The sequence below is a fragment of the Rhincodon typus genome, chromosome 3, assembly GCF_021869965.1.
Source record: "Rhincodon typus isolate 14 chromosome 3, sRhiTyp1.1, whole genome shotgun sequence".
In the NCBI taxonomy this organism is placed as follows: domain Eukaryota; kingdom Metazoa; phylum Chordata; class Chondrichthyes; order Orectolobiformes; family Rhincodontidae; genus Rhincodon; species Rhincodon typus.
The window spans coordinates 85,167,017-85,181,187 of NC_063334.1; positions in this window are offsets into that span (position 1 = coordinate 85,167,017).

Below are 14,171 nucleotides of genomic sequence, written 5' to 3' on the forward strand. Positions count from 1 at the left end.
AGACCCTTCATCAGATGATGAAGGGTCTAGGCCCGAAACGTCAGCCTCTCTGCTCCTATGATGCTGCTTGGCCTGCTGTGTTCATCCAGCCCTGCACCTTGTTGTCTAGCTATCTCTGCCTTTTTCTTTAAAGATTCTACATCCACTGCCTTTTGAGGAAAGGAATTTCAAAGACTCACAATCCTCTGAGAGAAATTTTTATCCTTACCTCTATTTTAAATGGGTGCCACTTTTTTTTTTAACTATAACCCCTAGTTCTAGATTCTCTCAAAAAATAAATTATTCACCCTGTCATGTCCCCTCAGGATCCTATATGCTTTGATTAAGTCATCTCAGACTCTTCTGAACCTTACAGGATACAGGACTAGCCTATCTAGCCTTTCCTCACAAGGCAATCTGCCCATTCCAGTGAACCTTCACTGAACTGCTTACATTACATTAACATCTTCTTGTATATGTGGTAACCAGTACTGTACACAGTACTTCATGTGGTCTTGCCGATGCCCTGTGTTACTGAAGCACAACCTCCCTACATTTGCATTCAATTCCTCTTGCAATAAAACATAATATTCTATTAAATTTCCTAATTATTTGCTGTATCTGCATACTAATATTATGTGATGCATGCAAGAGGACACCCAGATCACTCTGCATCTCCGAACTCTGCAAACTCTCACTATTTAGAAGATACAGGGCTGAGGGAGTCGGAGGCCATCATCTCCCAGTGAAGGTGATGGTCAGTTTCAGCTTCTGTTCTATTGGATCCTTCCAGTGAGTGACAGCTGACCTGTGTGGGATCTCATAGTTGTGGACTCTGTCAGTATCATCTGTGCAAGGTCACACTGGTTTATGTCATTTCCCAATGACAAAGGCATTGCTGCAGCCTGGGCAATAGGATTCAGAAACCTATCTGGCTTCACCCAGGTGTGGGCTGCCTTGGCTGTACATCCACATGGCACTGAGAGGGTCATACCCAGTGCTGCAGAGTTCATCAACAGGAAGGGTTTCCATTCCATTAGTGTGCAGGTGGTCTGTGATCACCAGTACTACTTCCTGGAAATGTTTGCCCACTACTCTGGCAACTGCCATGACCCCAATATCCTTAGGCTGGCTACTGGGGATCAAGGGGTTACCCAAAGTGACCATGGCTCATGACACCATCGTACAACACCCTAACTGATGCAGAGCACAGTTACAATACTGTCCACTCTTCAATCAGGATCATGGTGAAGAAAATGTGAGTCTGTGGGTCTGCCGCTTGGACCTGTCTGGGGGTCCCTCCGGAATAATTGGAACAGAGTGTGCTGCATCATCCTAGAGTGCTGTACTCTGCACCATTGGGGTAGGCAATAAGGCAATGTGCTAGATACTGGGGAATTGGAGGAACAGGAGCAGTACTCCAAGAGGAACAACAAGGACACTGAGGAAGAGGAAGCTGTCATGAGCATGGTGGAGCTCAGCTGCATTGAGTAGTACAAACCGACAGGAACTGATTGATACCCTCTTCCAGTTGATGAGGGTGCAGCAAACTATCATGGAATGTAAAATAGGCATTGGTCATGATGCCAGTATTTTGTATTGTAGGGATGAAAAGCAGTTTATATTATTTTCATTTGTGTTCCCTTTTGGTGGCTGTAATTAAAAACTCATGTTTGGAATTGTCTGATTGCTTGCCTGTATGTGACGTTCCCCTACTGGACAGTGATAAGCTGCCGGTCTACACTGGGCATTGGGGACAGAGTAAAGGTGATGTGGAGAGGGTAGTCAGCTGAACATGTGTGACCTGGTGGTTAAACAGTGACTACGTTGAGAGAAAAGTTTTGTATATGTGGATTGTGAGCTATGCCAGCTATGTGCTGTGAGAAAAGTGGTTTTGTGGCTGCTGTGCCATTACATTGATGTTGAGGGGCAATGCTGGTTTGCCACCATTTGTTCAGGTACACAGCAGCCTTTTAAAAAGAGTTCAGGCATCAAGCATGCTGATCTTTCAGCGGATATCTGCTGAATAACGAGATGTTCCAGGAATGGCACATGATAAGATGGAGATGGAATTAGATGGTAAGAATTTGTGACATAAACCCTTCATAAACCTTGATGTAACTTGTCCTTGGCCAAAAACATGCAAGATTCAGCCCCATTTTTAGAATATTTCAGCAACCAATTCCAGCAGCAACCGCAGCCAGAATGCATCTCCTTTGTACATGTGAGTTGGTTTTAAGTAGTGTAGATATTGTTTTAACTGCTGCTAATATTGCAAAACCTGAGCATCCAACTGAGATATGCAGCCACTCTGCAGTGTATTCAATATTGGCCTACACATAACAAACATTCGAATTAGCAAGTAGTACAAATTTTGGATCCTAAGAAACTTATGTGTGGTAATTGTGCACTAGAACCTCTATGCTAATTTTCAGGCCTTATTCAGGGTTTGTCCCATTCAGTTTCAAAAGTCACAAGTAAGTGGAAATTTAGAGACGCCTGGAGGCATTTTAGTGAAAGCTGGAATAGAGGTTTGTAGGAAAATGTAAGTTAAGGGAGAAAGCATGCACACATCATTACAACAAATTGATTATGGTGCTGTAGGAACCGATGACACAGGTATTTAAAGGTAACTGATAATGACAGGCTTTTGGTTTGAATTCAAGTTACCTCATTGCTTCCTGTTGTTTCCTAGATCATTATCATTCTGTGCTAAGGATTGTTGCATCTCTTTCAATTATACAAGGAAAATGATGTGTATCATTAATTATGTTAGTAAAACCATAAATCATCTCTGAATACTGTAATTAATTATTTGCAAAATATATTTTCAGTCATGTTGGATAAATGACAACATAAAATGAATACACAAGCATATAAGTCATCTCCAGATCCACCCTGAAAATAGATGATTGCAGCATGCTAACACATAAATGAATATCAAGAAGCAGCTCAATGCTTCAAATGAATAAATAACAGAATGTCCCTGAACTTCCTGATCACTGTAAAACCTACAAAAACCACTAAAAACAACTTAATAGATTTAGCTGAATGGTCAATCTTGGGAAAGGAAGGAGAATTCAATGCTACAGGTAAAATTCTTCTTCAGGACACAAACGTGTTTTTCTCTTTCGGATGCTAACTGGCTATTCTTGCAACTCATATTTATTTTTATCCAGAAATTTACATATTTATTGTCCACAATATATTGGTACTAATGGAATAAAAGTTCATGATATATTGAGCTCCACCCATTTTGCTGATGTCCCCAGTCTGTGGCTGGAGACAGGGAGTTCCAATCAGCTCCTGAGAATCCTAGTAAGTTTGCTTGAGTAGTAATGTAGTATACTTATTGCTATCATTCAGTAAGCAATGTTCTTAACTGGGAACAGTGTGTCTACCTTAAAGACTCCATTGTGATGTACTCTCTACCACAGATCATTTGATGAATCATTGACAAAGACAAAGAAGCAGACAAACCTACTGTGAACCACACACTGTCAGAGGTGCTGTGTATATATACAATATATACTGTGTATATTTATAGCTCCTATGCCAAATCTTGATCAAAGTTTGTGACATTTTGTTATTGTTTGGAAACATGCATGAGGAAGTAGAGGTAAATTAATTCTGAAGAAGAGTCATACTGAAATCCAAACATCTACTTTTTGTCTCTGTCCATAGATGTTGCCAGACCTGCTGAGTTTCTCAGTATTTTCTGTGTTTGTTTTAGGTAAATGAGTTATTGTTTCATAGTTATGTAAAGGTGACATTTCTAAAGTGATAGAAACGTTTTGTTTAGCATCATACCAAAATAACCTTTCCAAGAAATCATGAGTTAAGCTAAATAACTAGGCACACCAATTGGGGTTGAGATAATTGCTATGGTATTTACTAAGCTGAGATTTTATGATCTATAAAAAAGGGTGGCCAAAGACCAGAACCAGATTCAATTTAGAAGAAAAGATCCAGACCAGCAAATGTGCTGTACAACAGCCTCAAAGTAGACAAAGTTAGACAAAGGTTAGTGAGTTTACCTTCTGTATTACTGGAGATAGGTGGAGAGACTTCTTCTGAAAAATGTGCAGAAAACCATCAAAAGGAAGTACTTGCAAGCTTGTTATTTGAGTAAGAAATTAAAGGACAAACATAGGTTTGACACTTCTCTGGAGTTGAGCATCTGTAAAGGATGCTGCAGGGAGAAAAAAGATTGAATCTTTTTTTATTGAAAAATGCTGCATTTGGAGCAGGACTCAGGATTCTCAACTTCTTCCAGCATTGTTTGCTTTAATGGAAACACTCTCCATCCTGGAAAAAATATTACGCCTAAGTCAGCAACTGAGCAGATTAATTCAAGACAATAATTAGGGGGTCCAATTGTGCATGATGTTTCTAATTTACAGTATATGTCCTTAAAACTATTGACATTTATTTCAATTTAACAACAAATAAACTCCTTGAAAATTTAACAAAAGTGTTCCTCTTCCAGGGAATCCATAAACAATTTAATTGATGGCCTTGACAGATGAGCGAAATCCTGTCATAGAGCTTTAAAATTAAAGTTTTTTAAGAGATAGAACTGTCATTGGAATTCTTGATGAAACTTGGTCAGATTTATCACAGTTCAAAGAAGATGTAAAAGACTCACAGACAAATCCTGGCAGGATAAGACCAATCCTACCTCAAAAGTGCAAAAGAGTCAGTTCATTCTACAAGGTATGGACACTGCAAAGAGTCATGTCTCAATGTCAACCTCAACTTTATCAGAAGAGTTGGAAGTGAACAATTGAACCAGAAACAAACAGTTGTCTAACGCTGGTCCAGGAATAAACATGGTTGACCAAACAGTGAGGTGGCTCCCAGTGAATGATTTTATTGGGCTTGCCATATTGTTTCATAATGTCAATATGAAGGAAGTCACACAGACGATGCAAAATTATTCAATCCTCTATCTTCTAAAACAGAACAGTCAATGCCAATGCCTGAGATAGTGTGGAGTAAGCAGCTAACCTGCAGTAACTGATACTTAAATCATCTACTTCACCAGTCAAATAATCAGAGAGGGTAGCTGAAGATGTCCAATGTGATCAACGATCTGAGACAGACTAGTTGCATATGACTCTGTAAGACCCAGACCAATGTCCGCAGATTCAGGACATGGTCAAGAAGAGAAAGCCACCTAAGCATTCAGGATACCGCAAAAGAAAAGACATTTTGTCATCAATGGCAAACACCACAGAGTGCCAGTCACAGCAATCTTTTATTTTAAAACAAATTAACTGAAAAGCTAATAAATAAAAAATATAGCATTCATAATTGCCATACGCAAAGCTTCAGAAACGGTTTGAAAATAGTGAAACACTGCCAAATTCTTTAACATCCCAGGAATATCCCAATTAAAATGACTGCAAGAAAATATTTGCTTTTCAAAGCCAACAATTTAAAATTATTTTACTTGCATGCAACCATTATCTTAATCTTGTAACTTGATAGTTCAAATGCTGTTACATCAGAGATAGAAATGCCTGTGCATTATTTTATTGCACAGGCTAAGTTATTCACTTTAATTTCCTCAGTTTGTCTATCAGTAATATGTTATTATCTTCATTAAAACAATACAAAGAAATTTGATGCAAGGATTAGTTATTTATATAATTCACAAAAGTAAGAGTCAATGCTAGAAGACTGAAACATTTAAACTTAAAAGCATTCAGCTGGTGCAGAATTATGCATGTATGAATTTTAAAACAAAACCAATTAATTTAATGAAATTAGTTTCATATCACTGTAACTCAGAAATATATATATTTTTTCTGAACACTTCCTTAGAATACAGAATTCTATTTGCAGCTGGCAATGTCCAAGTTAGCTTTTGCCAATCCATTATCTGTGTAATGCAGGTTGATGAACAAATTTAGTATTTTAACAAAGGCATTGACCTAAATTTTAAAACTCTATTGTGTGCAACTGATGAGGGATATTTATCTCTAGAAATGAATATATTATTCAAGTGTTTCTATAAAGATGGTACAATGCCCTAACTGTAGTAGGAAATTTCTATGGAGCTTTATTAGGTCCTATTGAATTTTATAGTTATATTTTTCAATTTTAATGCACTGCTACAAATTGGTACAATGCACAGTCCTGTGGTCAGCCATTTTGAAAATCTCAAAATGAGCCAATATTTAATCCCAACAATATTCCTGATCTGTGAAATTTATGTTGTTACAAAATTAATCAATAACATACTACATTAACTTGAAAGAAAACCCTTTCTGGATGTGATTTGTAGTGTAGGTGTATTTCAAATGTCAACACCCAATAATATAAAATCTATATTAGATATTTACAGTGTTGTTATTGCTAAGAATTAAACCTTAACCTTTTTTAAAGTAGAATTTTGAAGGTAAAATTAAACTCCATGGAACTGGAAAGATTAAATTGTTTAGCATTGATGAAATAATGTAAGTCATATGCCCTTTTTATTTTTAAACTTATTGGACACATATTTCCTAATTGAAACTGAAGAAACAAACTGCTGTTGTATAATTAAATATGTATAGTTCACTTTTGTTTTTATAAATCAGCAGAAAAATAATTAATTCTAAGAACAGTCAGGCATTCTAAGTTGAATGAAACAGGTACAGATAATCAAAAAAAAGGGAGGGAGGAAGCCTAAAACTAAAAAAAAAGTGCTGGAATAGCACAGTCAGTAAAGTAATAAATGAAAGGATTCAAATAGATTTTCAGAGAATCAGAAATAAACTGAATAGAAGTGTTTCCATCTTGTGCCCTTTCCCTGTAGTGATCTTGGTGGTAGTGGATGTTCATTCAGATGAGAGTGTGGCAGGTGAAAGAGGGCTCAGCATACAGGAGTACAAAGTACATACCGTAGAGTGTTTGTTTACAGGTTTCTGGGTAGAAGTCCCTCACTCAGATTCTGTTCAGAGGATCCTGCATCAGAAGAGACAAAGTACACTGAAACCAAACCGTTGCTGCCAACTATTGTCTCCAGCAACGCCACCTTTGACCCTTTTCCCACCATCAAGCCAAAACCTTGAGTGGGTGTTACACTGGCAGGACTGGCACCACCCTGGTGATAATAGAATTTAAGCTAGCTGCTGACTTCAGTTTGACCAGCAGCCACCAAGGATCCTTGGTCTCCAGGGAAGGCCCATCACTAGCCTGTCAATTGCCTGATTGGCCACAATTTGTGACTTGCCTTCCTGGAAAAATGCAACAAACGAGTCTCAACAACTCTCTAGCTGGTGACTAAGATCCCTGTGTGTCTAAATGATTCCACCAGGGAGACTACTTTCCCTGTTGCGTCTGTTCTGGTTAAGGAAAGCTAACCAGCCTTTCTTGGTTTGTAGTTACGTAAATTAAAGAACTTCAAATACATATTCAAGCAGTTTTAAATGTGATGAGTGTTTTGTTTGTGTCACACTTTCAGTGAGTAAGCGCCAGACCCACCACCCTCATGGTGAAAGTTTTTATTTCCTTATTATGTCCATAATCCTCTTTAGAACAATTAGGGGCAATCATAACAAGGTCTCTAGTTGTAGAAATTCCATTGATTGCTTTTATATGTTTGGTTGCCCTTCAGCCCCACATTCCTAATCTATGGCACTCCATCCGGAAGTGGGAGGGTGTGGTTTGGGCAGGTCAGAGGCTCCATTGGGATCTGTTCCTGGGTCTCGCTAAAGTGGCCATCAACAGGTTCAGGCTGTGGGCTGTGAATCGGGTTACAGTGACCAATTGTCTGCCCCCCTTCTGCAGTTATATCTGTGAGTAATACCCATAAAAAGGGAGCATGAGGCATCCATTGGCACAGTAAAGAATTTTATAAACTGGGGCTCACCACAGGGACAGCCTCATCATCATTCTGATTCATGTTATTTTAATGTGATTCTGGTAAATTTCTATTCCAGTTCTATATGTTTCCATTAACCGTTTGATTTTGTTTCTGTTATTGTGCCCCAAAAGGGGCTGTTTGACCCGTCAACATTCTTTTCAGAAAAGAGTGGAAATTCCATTTTGGCCAACATTCTGATACAGGTGGAACATCAGATAATGGGTTATAGGACTGCATATTGGGCAGGATGTAACTGAGAGTGTGGGTGGTGGGGGGCGGAGGGGTGGTCAATGTTTGCTGGAGGGTTGGTGGGACATCCCACATCCATCCTTTGTGAAGAACTGCTCAAATTAAGTCCCTGCTCAGCACTTAAATAGCTAGCATAGGGCCATCCCTAAGGAATACCATCTCTGAGAGCTGACAATCAATCAGAGGTCAGCAACTGTGCATTGCAAACAACTCCAGTGCGAACAGTGGCAGCTTATGGCATTGCATCTAGGAAATGACTTGGGGGGTCACCAAGAAACCCAGGCTACAGTTGTGTGAGGACAGGAAAGGGATCGCAGAATTGGGAGTTTCAGGAGCAGGGTGGTTGAGTGGAATTGGGAACAAAGGCAGGGGCTTGGCTTTCAGCAGCTTCCTGATGCTAGGTCCGTTGATGTCAGGCACAGAGTGCCTTTAAATGAGGGAACTCCTGATATCCTGAAAGCAACCATACAGGGTTTGGTTCTTTGGGCTTATTGCATAGTGAGTGCCCAACAGCAGATTGAGTAAATTAACCTGGCATTTATTGCCCACTTAAGGCCAAAGTCTGTCCACAAATCTTTCCACCCCAAACTTTATCTGGGAGAAGGGGTAGTGGTCAGATCTTTACCTGGTATGCCCTGTCTTGGGAGGAGGACAGCAAATTCCCCCATTGACTATGATTCAGGAGAATTCTAGCTACAAATTATTGAATGCCATATATTTTTGCAAATGAAAAAGCATTCGTAAGTGTAACCTCATAAACTTACAAAACCAATGTGGCATTAGTTCAAGATATTAGTTAGACCAAAGAGTATTTTATTTAATTGAGGACACTGTATTATAGGAAAGAGACAGTGCAAATTGAAGTAAAAATTACCAGGAAAAAAAGTTATTGCTGTGAAGAAAGACTTGAAAAATTCAGTCTGTTTTCCACAGAAATAGGAAATATGAACAATGAAATCCATTTCAAAGTTTCACAAATTATGCAACATTTTCAGAAGGTAGTCAAAAGATTACTTTCACTGGTTGAAGAATTTGTCATGACAGAGAACATTGTCAAAAAGTAAGTTCGAGGAAATTTTCACAAGTGAGGTGTTTTTAAAACATTCAAATGGCAATTAAATGCTTAAGGAGGGTAATTTTCACTCTCAGTGCAGATGGAAAATTAATGGTTATTAATAAACCTTCATCCTGCTCTATTTCCTGTTCACCCCATCAAAAGTGAAAATTGCCTAATAATTTGTAAAAAAGAATTGGATAAGTATTTGAAAAAAAATACAAAAGGCACATAGAAATAGGATTACAGTACATTGCTCAAACAGAACAGTTTGCATAGAGACAGTCTTGAAAAGTCTAATGTGCTACAATTCCTGTGATTCTTTAGTTCCATCAGTGATAAAGTCACAATTGGATAATTTAAAAGGAAAATGAAAGAAATACTGGCTTCCATTTACATAGTAGGCAGAATCTTACAGGACCATGAATGACATGTGCAATGGCAAGTATTTGGGAGAATCACATCAGATGTCTAGCGAGGCCTTTCTCGATATTGGGAGTAACAAGTCACATTTTTCAACAAAGTTCTGGGCATCTAGATGGGATTCACAGTCAGGAGAAGCGAGATGTCCATGAATGACAACTATTGCCTGTTATCACCCTGAATAACATTGAATCTCGCTAATAGGTAGATTCCTACTATTCCATGCAGCAGTCAGAAACTGGATGCTGACAATTCCTGACAAGAATGTCAGAACAGGTAGTTGGACACTCCAGTTTGCTGCTTGCTCCTCCACACCACCATCTTGAAGATCTGGCACCAACATCTCAGGACATGGTTCATGAGTAGCAACTGCATGTACCTCACGGTCGATGGTCTACATCAGTACAGTCCCTCGAGTGAGTCATGGTCATTCCTAGGTAACAGTACAATTCATGTTTGGGTAAGTCTCAGAGGGCACTGTATGGGTGGGTGGTGGAGGGGATCAATGGTGGAGATTGTAGCTGCAGCCTGTAATGCAAAGGGAACAACAACAGTGAAGGGGTTAATCTCAATATATAATGGGGGGAGAACATGAGATACAGAGGGAGGGTGGTTGATCATTAGGCTATAAGATATAGGAACAGAATTAGCCATTTAGCTCATTGAGTCTGCTCTGCCATTCAATCATAGCTGATAAGTTTTTCAACTCCAATCTCCTGCCTTTTCCCTGTAGCCTTTGATTGCATTACTAATCAGGAAGCAAACAAGACAAGAATCAATCTCTGTTTTAAATACACTCAATGATTTGACCTGTACAGTCCTCAACAGCAATGAGTTCCACAGATTATTTACACTCCGGCTGAAGAAATTCCTCCTCATCCCAGTTCTAAAGAGTCATCCCTTCATTCTGAGGTTATGTCCCCTGGACTTACCAGTGGAAGCATCTTCTCCACATCCAGTCTAACCAGGTCTCTCAGTAAATTACAATCAGATCCCCCCTCATTCTTCTAAACTCCATCAAGTACAGACCTAGAGTCCTCAACTACTCCTCATATGACAAGCCCTTCATCCCCAAGATCATTCTTGTAACATCCTCTGGATGCCCTCCAATGTCAGCACATCCTTCCTTAGATACAGAGCCCAAAACTGCTCACAATATTCCAAATGCTGTCTGACCAGAGCCTTATACAGCCTCAGCAGTACATTTCAGTTCTTGTATTCTAACCTTCATGAAATGAATGTTAACATTGCATTTGATTTCCTGACCACTAACTGATCCTGCCTGTTAACTTTAAGGCAGTCCTGATTTGCAAAGCCTTTCCCAATTTAGAAAATAGCCTACACCTCTATTCTTTCTCCCCAAGCGCGTAACCTCACACTTTCCCACATTGTATTCTGTATGACTCTTCTTTGCCCATTCTCCTAGCCTGACCAAGTCCTTCAGCAGCCTTTTGCCTTTTTGTCACCTCCTGTCCATCCAACTTTGTGTCATCTATAAACTTAGCAACAGTGCCCTCAGCTCCTTTGTCCAGATCATTAATGTATAAGGGGGTTGGTTACTGCCCCAGCACTGACCCTAGGCATTCAACACCAGTATGGCCTTGACAGGAGGACTATGCAACATGATGATGGACATCACCAAACAGTAGTAATTAGCATCAGGGCACAGGGAAGAAAGTTGAAGCAAAGTGATAAGTGGAAACATGTGGGCATTCTGTCCAAAGGGTCTACCCAGGGAGTGCCAGGTGGAAAGAGATATAAAGCTTGGGAGAGGGTGGGGGGAACTTGAACACCAGGCCCAACCTGGTATTCACAGTGCCCAACATTGCCTGCCTTGCTTTCCATGATCTGCCAATAGCTAGAAGACACATGCATATGGAAAATGGCGGTGTCCATTTAATGGCCAAAAACATGGGCTCCACTTCTTCATAATGGGAGGCCATTTAAAGGGCAATTGTTTCAATCATTAATCTGAAGAGTACAAGTTCACAGACTTTGCAATCATATTATCTTGCATGTGAAATGCATGCAGTGGATGAATATGTGGAATGTAAATGCTGGTCAAAGGCTAAATCAGCTGTGTCATTGGTTTCTGCAAATTGTAGATAGACATCTCTGTGAAGTAGAAGTGAGTATATTTTCTAACCAACTTATTGCTACATACCTCTGGAACTGTTGCAACTTGAACCCAGGCCTCCTTGCTCAGACAAAGGGACACTATCACTGTACCACAGGAGCCCCACAAAGCAGAAGTGATCATAGGCAAATTTACAAGGTACAGCTGCAGTCTGCAACACAGAGTTAACCAAAACATCCTAGAGTCCAGAAGGACAGGAACTGATTTTCTCTTCATCTGAACCATATCGTACAAGACTGATATATGCAGTGATGCCTTTACTGGATGGAGTGAGGCTGGGGAGACAGATTAAGTACACCACTTGCATTCTGCTACTATCACGTCGTTACATGGGCAGTGGAGCACTCTTTTAACTAAGGTATAATGTCAAAGTGCCAAAATGAATCCTTCCATGGCCCTCTTTGTCAGAAAACAATGTGTTTCAGCAGAGGGAGGTGTTTGTTAAACTGGTATTATTAAAGAATGCAACTGTTGACCATTGTCATTGCTAAAACCTGTTCTATTCGTTATGTTCACCGCCAGCGTGACTGATGGACACAGCAGAGGTCATGGTTGCTGTTGGAGGAGATGGAAGAGAAGCAGATACTCTAGCAAAACCTGGGCCAGAAGCAACCTGCAGCCAAACAGTGGGTCACAGCTGAAGGACTCCTCAGGATCTGTCAGAGAAAGAGGAGGGACAGAGTCTTTCATATTTGATGCCAATTCCTCTGGGTGAGCAAAATGTGGAGTTGGCACAGGCACATGATAACCTGGGACGCAGTGACTGGACTAGGCCAGTTGTTGGAACTGAACCTGTAACCCGAAGAGATGGGTGGCTATCCTATCCCGGTGGCTATCAAGGTGACAGCTACACTGAGCTTCTGTGTATCTGACTACTCCCAGGGACCCATGGGAGTTCTGTGTGGGATCTCTCAAACCCTTGAATGCAGCAAAGTGGTGATAAGGTCAGTGCCACAGCCCAGATACAAAAACAAAGTTGCTGGAAAAGCTCAGCAGGTCTCGCAGCATCTGTGAAGGAAAAAACAGAGTTAATGTCTCAGGTCCAGTGACCCTTGCTCAGAACAGCCCGGCTAGTAGGTTTTAGTGACATAATTGGCTTCCTCCAGGTTCAAAGTACTATCAGCTGCAAACACATCATATAGAGTTCATCAATTGGAAGACCTTCCACTCCATCAATATACAAGTGATCTGTACCAATACCACTTTTTCATGATTTGGGCCCGCTAACCCGACAGCTGCCACAACTTCTTCATCTCAGGGAAGTCTCATGTTTTTGCAGCATTCAAGGTGCAGATCTATTGCAGGACTGGTTCCTGGGGATAATCCACGGTGACCATGGCTGATAACTCTGTTGCACAGCCCTGCCTGAGGTGGACTGTAGATACAACAAAGCCTATTCTTCTACCAAGGCTATCTTGCAGCATATGTTAGACTGCTAAAGAGACAGTCCCACTGGTTAGACTGGTCTGTTGGAACCCAGCAGTGTACTCCAGACAGAGTGTACCACATAATCCTTGTATGTTGTGCTCTGCATAATTGGAGCGGACAATACAGGATGTGATGGATGTTGAGCAACTGGGAAGGCGAGAGAAATCTTCTAAGGAGGTGGATGATGAGCTGGAGGAACTTCACCCTGTGCATTGACAGAGCGCAGGTATGAAGTTTACTGCAAGTATGTTAGGAATAAATTGATTTCAGTGGAGCAAAGCTGGGTACAGTAATCATTCACTTGTTGCTCAACATGCAAGCAGTGTGTTTGTATTCTGGGAGAGAAATACAACTTCTGTTTGTGGGATTTCTATTTGTTTTGGAGTTTGTAAATAAAAGTGCATATTTTACATCATTTGAAGACTTCCCTGTATATCTGGCCCCACATTGAACAATGATAAGATGCTGGTCTACGGTGGGCATTAGAAAAGTAGTAAGAGTGACTTATACAGGGCTATAAGATAGAATGTGGCTTAGCATTGGTCAGGTGTGTAGTCTAGTGTTTAAACAGTGATTGTGGTAGAAACGTGCTGTTGTTTATGCAAGGCAGTGTCAGCAATGGGAGATCCGTGTTGTGAGAGGCACTCACAGAGAGGTTGTTATGCCTCTACATCAACCATGAAGGCCCAACTTGGCGCTGCCAAGGCTTGTACAGACATGCAGCAGCTTTTTAAATGTGGTGTTGGCACCAAGAGTGGCATTCTGTTCTGGGATATCCCAGTAATAACAAGTACTTCCAGCTATGGCAAGTGGAAGAATCAGGCTTGCATCAGCTGAGAGGGGTGTTAGGTAGCGACTGAGGCGAGTTTGAGACGACGGTGCAAGGAAACACGTGGAGAGAGACACCCGACAAAACTTGACAAAAATGATACTTTTCCAAAACATGGTAAGATTTAGTCCAATCAGAGATAGTAGGAACTGCAGATGCTGGAGAATCCGAGACAACAAGGTGCAGGGCTGGATGAACACAGCAGGCCAAGCAGCAT